The sequence below is a fragment of the Tasmannia lanceolata genome, unplaced genomic scaffold, assembly GCF_043159265.1.
Source record: "Tasmannia lanceolata isolate RefF3 unplaced genomic scaffold, GAP_Taslan_0.1 ptg000003l, whole genome shotgun sequence".
Taxonomy (NCBI): domain Eukaryota; kingdom Viridiplantae; phylum Streptophyta; class Magnoliopsida; order Canellales; family Winteraceae; genus Tasmannia; species Tasmannia lanceolata.
This window is the reverse complement of record NW_027518680.1, coordinates 22,991,375-23,001,324: the sequence shown is the minus strand read 5'-3', so window position 1 is coordinate 23,001,324 and position 9,950 is coordinate 22,991,375. Positions and strand designations below refer to the sequence as shown.

Genomic DNA, 9,950 nt, shown 5'->3' with positions numbered 1-9,950 from the left:
GAGAAATCGATCTTCTCTTATAATCTCTGAATCTTATAGTGGATTTTCTCATCGCCTCTGCCGTGGAGTAGGCTTTTGCCGAACCACGTAAATCTTTTTGTCTTTGTGTGAGTGCTTGTGTTTATTCTTTTGTTTTACTTTGCCATTGAAATCACATATTGCTATTTGGGGTTTTTCACAACAAATTGGTATCAAAGCTCTAGGTTGTTCCGCCTTTGCCTGGGCTGCGCTCGATTAACCTCTGTTTTCGCAATTTTTGGATTTTTGTCATGGCGGGTGGTGCGAAGCTTGATGTCGAGAAGTTCGATGGAAAGGGTAGCTTTAGCATCTGAAGAATGAAGATGCGTGCCCTATTAGTAACACAAGGGTTGTTAAAGACGCTAAAAGGTAAAGGGGCTTTGCCGGAGAAAATCTCGGACGATGAGAAGGATGATTTGTTGGAGAAGGCCTTTGGGTATATCCATCTGTGTTTATCAGATGAGGTATTGCGAGAAGTTGCAGAAGAGACTGAGGTTGTTGGATTCTGGAAGAAGCTAGAGTCTCTGTATATGTGCAAGTCTCTCACCAATTTTTTGTATTTGAAGCAAAAACTCTACGCACTGCGAATGAAGAAGGTACGCCTATTTTCGAACACCTTGATGAGTTCAATAAAATCATTATAGACCTAAGGAATATTGATGTTAAAGTTGAAGATGAGGATCAAGCTCTTATTTTACTGTGTTCTTTACCTCCTTCATATGAGCATCTTGTTGATACATTATTGTATGGAAATGATACGATCTCCATGGAGGATATTAAGGCAACCTTGAACTCTAAGGAGTTGCAGAGAAAGGTGTCGGGTAATGGAGAAGAGGGCTTAGGTGAGGGGTTGGTTGTAAGGGGTAGAAGTGAAAAAAATGGCTTCAGTAAAAGAGACAAGTCTAGACCAAAATCTAAGGGTAGAAAGTTGAAGTGTTTCCAGTGTCATAAGGAAGGGCACTTTAGAAAGGATTGTCCAGAGAGAGGAGGTAAAGGGAAGAAGGAGGATAACTCTTCTGGTACTGCAGATGCAGTTGTAGCAGAGAGTTCTGATGATGGTGATAATGTTCTTTCAGTCACAGTTGACCCTTCGGGGAAAGAATGGTTGTTTGATTCGGCTTGCTCCTTCCACATAAGTCCAAGGAGAGATTGGTATTCATCTTACCGGTCAGTGGATGGTGGTAATGTGTTGATGGGAAACAATGATGAACACATTTATGTGTGAATTGTAGGTGGGAAATGATTATCTTTTTACTTTTAGAGTAGTGCTATTTGATGTGTTTTCCTTGTTTTTTATGTTTCAGGGTTATTTAAGGATTTTCACGGAAAATGGAGCTAAAGAGAAGAAATTCCAAAGAAAAGATCAAATACGAGAACACTACCATTGTGGCCCAATAAAGTGAATGGTTTGGATCGGCCTTGGGAGATGATTTGAGGGGTTTTATTAACATTCATTAAAATGGACGGCTCGGATCAAGTTATGAGGAATGAATTAAGGGGGCATGGCCCAATATTTATTTTGCAGCCAATCTAATGGAGGGTTTGGATTATGTAGTGGAAACAATGTTCTGATGCAACCTTGGTGGACTTATCAAAATAGATGCAACATAGATGGGCCCCACATGGTGACCGAACATGTAAGGCAGGAAAGAGAATATTGAAGCTTGAATTCTAAATTGTAGAAAGTGGGCCCCATGTCAAAGGAAGATCCAACATCCATATATGATTCGGTTGATATTGGGGACACGTTATTTTTGACACACATGTGGGGTCACACATTAGAAAACGCCCACCTAAAGAAGTTTTTCTTTTTAACAGTAACTTGCTTTATATGAATCTTGTTCTATATGGCAAGTTTACTTTGTCGGTTGCAGAGGGGCATGTATGCATGCATTTGTATGGCAAGTGATGTCCATCAATTTTGGCATCTTGCCTATGAACGTACAACCTTCATGCAATGGTGGGACCCACTTGGAATTGCACAATTCCATTTGATATAATAGCAGCCACTCCCACGTTTTCTTTTTATTTGAAAATAGTAACTTTTATTTAAGTGTATTGCTAATACATGCAAAACCGTGGGACCCACTTATATCTATTCACAGCACTGTTTTTTTTACGTGAGGGTGAAGTTGCCCATTTGAGATGAAAAGCCATAATACATGCAAGTGGGACCCACCAAAGTAGAGAAAGAAAGTTGCAAACGTTTTCACACAACAAAGTCAAGAAAGGGAGAGTAAAAGTTGCCCAAATTACTTAGACAAGGTACAAAGTTGCTGAAATTAATGGAGAGAGATGTCCAAGTGGAGAGAGGAAAGTTAACAAGAAAAAAAATATGTAAAAGGAAAAAGATAGGAACCAATTGGATGGGCACTTAAACTATATATATTTTAGACTCTCTCCCATGCTTCTGGCTCTCCCTCTCTCCATCCTCTCTACTTCTCTACCATTCTCAAGCTCTCTCACTTTTTCATCTTATTTTGGTTCTCTAGATTGTAATACTTCGAATTTTCATCAACAAAGATCTCTTTCACTTAGAAATTTGGTTCAACACTATTCTTCTTCAAGTTTATGTTTCGGCACCGTCGTATCTCTCGGCCAAGGATTCAATCATTGCGAAAAGACTAAGTGTTCTTTTATTTTTGTTCTTTCTTCCAAGAATTAGTTCAATGTATTTTTGTTTCAAATTCAATTAAAGTAGAGCTTTCTTTGTTTATTTAATGGCAATTCCAATTCCCCTCTCTATTCTCTGTGTTTCTTTCCTCTTCTCCATGAGTAGCTAAACCCACTATACTTAGGGTTTAGATGAAGCCATGTGGAAGGAGAAAGAGAGGTAATTAAAACAAGTAGATTATATAACAAATTATGTAGGGTTTTGTTTCTGTACAAATCCCAATCATCCATGTCATTGGCTTTCCCCTTTCGTATGGATGATTGTTGATTGACAAATAATAAATTCTATATAATTAAATTAGAGGGTTAATTCGATTAAATACTCATAAATAATGACATCTTTTAGATCTTATTATTTATTGACTGTTTAGTTGGATTTTCAACCTAATTCAAATGATTGTTTTAATTAATCAATTTTATCCAAACCCATGGTGGATTCTAACCCTAAGTATTCTCTTGTATTGAATTAAAGTTTTTACACTATTCCAAATTACTTTTGCAATTTTCCAATTAACTTAGGCCTTTAGAATTTTGGTTTTCTAATTAGATTAGATAAGTAGTTAATAAAGATCATTAGAATTTTGGTACACTTTGCCTAAATTAGGATTTTAAATAAACAAAGATCTTAGTTGAATTCGATTCTTAGATTGAATAGAATGCACGCTTATATATAGTGTTGGCTCCGAGTTCAAGTCCACGAAAATCTTAAGATTTTGTCAGGCAACATTATATCATAGCTAGTATTCTAATCGGTACAAGGATAAGATTGACAACTAGATTTCTCTTCCCTGAGTTCGACCCGTATTTACACGATCCGTGCACTTGCGGTTATTTAATTTCTCAAACAAGGTTTTGGAGCCGCTGCCGGGGAAGAGAGTTGCATTAGGATCTTAATTATTCGAAGTGTTAGATTAGAATTTTTTTTTTTTTAAGTTTAGTTATAATTTTTGTTTTTTGCCTATCCATCTCTCTTACTTGGTTTTCTTGTGTTTATGAGTGTAGGTTGGGTGCGGAACTCGGCCAATTGACTAGAAAGAGCAAACCGGTTAGAGACAGCGGAAGACATCGCACCAAATCCAAATCAAGTAGTCATGGCGGAAGAACAAGAGCCGCCCAAGAGTTTGCGCAATCGCTTCTATCCGGCCCGAACCGCGCAACCTTCTTGCATTAGATTGCCGATTGCACAGGGTAATAATTTTGAGCTAAAATCGCAATTTATCTCTTTGCTTCCTCATTTTCATGGCCTCCCTTCGGAGGATGCTTATTTATTTTTGCGTGAGTTTGAAGATGTATGTGCTTTGATTAAGTTGTAATAACTTACCGATGATGCGGTAAAGTTGCGGTTTATTACGTTTTCACTCAAGGATGGAGCCAAAAAATGGCTCTATGGCTTATCAACGAACTCCATCACCACTTGGGAGGAGTTCGCCGTCGCTTTCCTAAAATTTTTTTTTCCATTACATAAAACTAATAAGCTTAGGAACGATATTTTACAATTCAAACAAAATCCATTAAAGTCATTTTCTAAGTTTATAGAGAGGTTCAAAGACCTACTCCAAGAGTGTCCTCACCATGGAATAGATTTGTGGCACTTATGCCAAATTGTTTATGAGGGCATAGATTACCAAACAAAGCAACTTCTTGAGTTCATGTGTCCTAACGGTTTTACATCTTTCACGAATGAGGCCGCGGCATGGAACTTCTTACTTGATTTGGCGGAAAAAACAAGAGAGTGGGAATCCACTCAAGACGGTGAGAGAGCCACTTCAAGTAAGGGATTTCTAATAGAGGGTGCCGTGGCAAAAGAGGCCCATCTTGATAGCTTAATCAAAAGGCTAGAAGCAATAGTTGTCAAAGGACCTTCACAAGTTAATCAAATTGCACATAGTGTTCCTATGTGTAGTTGGTGTCAAGCCACGAACCATGTCATGGAAGAGTGCCCAACGCTTGTTAAATTTGGTAATTCTAATGAGAATGTAAGTGCTTTGTATTCTAATAATTCTTATTCTAGCACTTATAATCCAGGATGGAGAAATCATCCAAACTTTTCATGGAGTCAAAGTGGGCCATATAATTTCCAAGGCTAAGGCCAATTCGGCCAACCTAGGCCCGCCTTCCCTCCCACTTTTGTTAGGCCATCCCCTTCCCCTCCTACTTTTCAAAACCCCATGATTAATAATGTTTCAAATCAGCCCCCTCCGGGTTTTCAAAAACAATGGGAGTTGGCATGAATTTCATCTTTAGAGAAGAACATAGAGCTTCTAATGAGTACCTTCATGACGGGCCAACACAACTTAGAAAAGCAAATTTCTCAACTTGCTACGGCCCTAAGTGAAAGGGAAAAAGAAAAGATGCCGAGTCAACCCATTCCTAACCCAAGGAATGTAGCCATGAATGGGAATCAACAACCACAGGTGAATCAGTTGAATGCCATGCAATCTAGTTTGCCACAGCAGGACCCTGCGAATCAATGCAATGTGGTTTATGCTTTGCGAAGTGGAAAAGAATACCAAAAAGAGGAGGTCAGCACCGAACCTTCTAAAAATGCTCAAGATCTTTCAAAAGAGGTAAGTGAAGAACCTCCCTCCATTGGCTCAGAAGAGGAGCCCAAACAGGTAAGTCTAGAAGAGGTAACTTCTCCCCCTGCACGAGATTTCATTCCTAAAGCTCATTTTCCAAGGAGACTTGCTAATAATAAAAAGGTAGATTAAATTGATAAAATTCTAAATATTTTTAAACAAGTGCATGTGAATATTCCTTTGCTTGATGCAATTTCTCAAGTCCCCACATATGCTAAAGTTTTGAAAGATCTATGTACACAAAAGAGAACAACGAATGTGCCCAACAAAGCTTTCTTGGCCGCAAACATTAGTTCTTTTTTGTCTCATCAAATGGTAGCAAAATATAAGGACCCGGGATGTCCCACAATCATGTACTATTGGAAATACTCAAATTGACCATGCCTTATTAGATTTGGGAGCTAGTGTGAATCTCATACCATTTTCGGTTTTCAAGCAATTAGGACTAGGTGACCTCAAACCTACCACCGTCACACTCCAATTGGCGGATAGATCCATTAAAACACCAAAAGCTATGGTTGAGGATGTCCTAGTAAAAGTAGGGGATTTCTTATTTCCTGTGGATTTTATGGTTTTGGACACAGAACCCGTTGTTAATATCAAGGATCAAATTCCTATCATCCTTGGTAGGCCTTTCCTTGCTACTAGCAACGCTTTAATTAACTGTAGGAATGGCCTAATGAAATTATCTTTTGGAAACACATCGGTTGATTTTAATGTCTTTAGATTGGGTAAGCAACCAAATTTTCTTGAAGAAATCAATATGTTGCATTCATTTCCTGATGATATTCTTACTAATTTTGAAATTGATTTTGATGCAGGTTTCCAAAATTACTTGGAGGAGCTAGGAGGTGATGGAGGAGATGATTTCTTTTCCAAGCTTTTGCCATCCAAAACGTGGAGCCTGTTGGACCACTCGCAACATCTCTTCCAAAGACATCAATCGAAGAAGCGCCATAGTTGGAGTTGAAGCCCTTGCCTTCTCATTTACGTTATGCATTTTTGGGTGATAATTGTACTTTGCCTCTAATAATTGCTGCGGACCTAACCTCCCCTCAAGAGGAGGAACTCATTAAATTGCTAAAAGATAACAAAGAAGCCATAGGTTGGACAATGGCTGACATAAAAGGAATTAGCCCTTCGATTGTGCAACATCACATCCATCTCGTTGAGGGTGCCAAACCTTCAAGGGAACATTAAAGAAGGGCTAACCTGTGATGAAGGAAGCCATCCAAAAAGAGATTTTAAAATGGTTAGATAATGTGATCATTTATCCCATCTCGGATAGCCAATGGGTGAGTCCCGTTCAAGTAGTGCCTAAGAAGTCGGGAGTTACCGTTATACAATCCGCCACCAATGAACTTATTCCTACTCGTATTCAAACAGGGTGGCGGGTTTGTATTGACTATCGAAAGCTTAATGCCGCTACTTGGAAGGATCACTTTTGCCTTTTATTGATTAAATGTTAGAGAGGTTAGCGGGTCATGAGTATTATTACTTTCTTGATGGATATTCCGGTTACAACCAAATTCCCATAGCTCCTGAAGATCAAGAGAAAATGACATTCACATGCCCCTTTCGAATGTTTGCTTATAGACGCATGCCTTTTGGGTTATGCAATGTACCAGCAACTTCCCAAAGATGCATGATGAGTATCTTTTCTGACATGGTGGAGACCTTCTTAGAGGTTTTTATGGATGATTTTTCTATTCATGGCTCCACCTATGCCGAATGTTTACATCACTTAAAATTGGTCTTAGAAAGGAGTACAGAAAAGAACCTTGTCCTCAATTGGGAAAAGTGTCATTTTATGGTAAAAGAGGGCATAGTTTTAGGTCATGTGATTTCAAAAGAGGGAATTAAGGTTGATAAAGCCAAGGTGGATCTCATTGTCCATCTTCCACCCCCCAAAATTGTGAAGGATATTCGATCATTTTTTGGCCATGCGGGCTTTTACCGGCGTTTTATAAAAGATTTTTCTGAAATTGCTAGACCTCTAACCAACTTGTTGGCAAAAGATCAAAAATTTGAGTTTTCCAAAGAATGTTTTGATTCTTCTGAGTGTTTAAAAAATGAGTTAACTACTGCTCCCATCATTCGAGCACCTAATTGGACCGAACCGTTTGAAATTATGTGTGATGCTTCCGACTTTGCAATAGGAGCCGTATTGGGTCAAAGATTCAATAAATTACCGCATGTAATCTATTATGCAAGTAGGACTCTCAATGATACACAACTCAACTACACCACTACCGAGAAAGAATTTCTAGCGGTTGTGTTGCATTAGAGAAGTTTCGGTCCTACTTGATTGGATCGCGTGTGATAATTTATATCGACCATTCGGCAATCAAGTATCTTGTTGGAAAGAAGGATGCTAAAGCTCGCCTCATTAGGTGGATTTTACTTTTTCAAGAGTTTGATTTGGAGATTAGAGATAAAAAGGGTACGGAAAACTTGGTTGCCGATCACCTGTCTAGACTCCCTAATGCAAAGAATGACGAAGGTCCAATTAATGAAAACTTTCCTGATGAGCAATTGTTTGCTATTTTTAGTGAGCCATGGTATGCGGATATTGTGAATTACTTGATTACAGATGCTACACCGGATCATTGGTCCAACCAAGACAAATACCGGTTTTATTCACAGGTAAAGTATTTCTTTTGGGATGATCCCTATTTGTTCAAAACTTGTTCGGGTCAGATTGTCCGACGATGTGTGCCCGATCATGAGCACCAATCGATTCTATCTTTTTGCCATGATCAAGCCTGTGGTGGCCACTTTAGTGCAAAGAAAACGGCGCACAAAGTTTTACAATGTGGTTTCTATTGGCCAAGTATTTTTAGGGATACTTTTGATTTTTGTAAGGCATGCAGATCTTGTCAGTTGTTAGGAAGAGTTACAAAGCAAAATATGATGCCCCTCAACCCGATCTTAGTAGTAGAAATCTTCGATGTGTGGGGTATTGATTTTATGGGTCCGTTTCCCAACTCTTTTGGAAACTTGTATATTTTGTTAGGTGTAGATTACGTGTCTAAATGGATTGAAGCCATTGCTTGCAAATCCAATGACCACAAGGTGGTGGTCAAGTTTCTTAAAGAAAATATCTTTTCGCGCTTTGTTACACCTCGTGCCATCATTAGTAATAGGAGTAAGCACTTTTGTAATAGACCGTTTGAAGCTCTTATGAAGAAGTATGGTATTACTCATAAGTTGGCTACTCCTTATCATCCTCAAACGAGTGGTCAAGTAGAGGTTTCAAATAGGCAAATTAAGCAAATTTTGGAGAAGACAGTGAATCCAAACCACAAGGATTGGTCCATTAGATTAGTGGATACCTTGTGGGCTCATAGGACGGCATTGAAGATTGATCTTGGTCAGTCTCCTTACCGCCTTGTGTATGGCAAAGCTTGTCACCTCCCGGTTGAATTGGAACATAAAGCTTTTTGGGCTATTAAGAAACTAAACTTTGATTTGTCTTCTGCAGGTGTTCAAAGGCGATTACAACTTTCCGAATTGGAGGAGTTACGCAATGAAGCGTACGAGAATGCAAAGATCTATAAAGAGAAGACAAAAGCTTTTCATGACAAACATATTTTAAGAAAATCGTTTCAAGAGGGCGAAAAAGTGCTTCTCTACAATTCAAGATTGCATATCTTTCCAGGTAAGTTAAGATCCCGTTGGGATGGACCATATGTGGTTAACAAAGTTTTCTCTCATGGTGCGGTCGAGGTTCTAAATCCAAGCAATTGTGAGATTTTTAAAGTTAATGGTCAAAGATTAAAGCCATTTATTGAGTTGTCAAAGCCGAATATGGAAGAGGTCATGGATCTCCATGAACCTTCTTATTCGAATCATTCCTAAACAAATATGGTATGTACCCTCCTTTCTATTTTTAGTCCTCATATTTTTATTTCTACTTTTGCATGCATTGAGGACAATGCATAATTCAAGTATGGGGGGTAGCTTTTAGAAACTTTCATTTTCTAGTCTTTTCTATAAGTTAAAGTTAGAAATTTTCTTGTCGTTTTATTTTTGGTAATTTTTCAAATTAGAAAGAACTTGGTATTCTTAAAAAGAAAGTTGTTTTCCTATTTTAAGAAAGAAAGTTAGTGGATATTTTAATTTTGGAATTTAAAAAATTAGAAAGAATACTTTCCTTTCTTAGTTTTGTTTTCTTTTGGAATCTTTCTTTTAAAAGGATTTGAATAAGAAATAGAAATAGAAACTTGCTTTTTATATGGTATGGATAAAAAGGAAAGAAAGGTTGAAAAAAAAGAAAAAAAAGAATGATTTTTAGAAAGTTTGCTTCTTGATTATAGTTTTGATTTGTAGCCTTTTTGACTTAAGCTATTAAGTCTGAAGGGTTTTTATGCCTAGTTCCTTAAAGCCAACTGGCTTGAGCGCAACTGACTGAAAACTCCATACATGGGTCAATTAGAAAGCTTAATAAATCAAAGCATTGCACGTAATCAAAGATAAAGCTTGAATTCATATGCATCAATGTCTATGACATATGCAAATCAAAGATTAGTCGGACACTGCTTAGTAGCCTGGGTGTCTGGTGCATGCCCTGCATGTCATTCACGCCAAAAGCAGTAGATGATTACAAAAAGTGAGTTCTATTCTTAGAAAGTATGGGAAAAGTGAAAAGTATGGTGGGCCATATAAATTTGCAAATTT

The 9,950-nt window shown here is 38.0% G+C and overlaps 1 pseudogene; it reads left to right on the top strand.

Annotated features, from left to right (window-relative positions):
- The first annotated feature begins 5,081 nt into the window (after window positions 1-5,081).
- On the top strand, window positions 5,082-8,803 carry LOC143867800 (uncharacterized; annotated as a pseudogene).
- The last annotated feature ends 1,147 nt before the right edge of the window (window positions 8,804-9,950 follow it).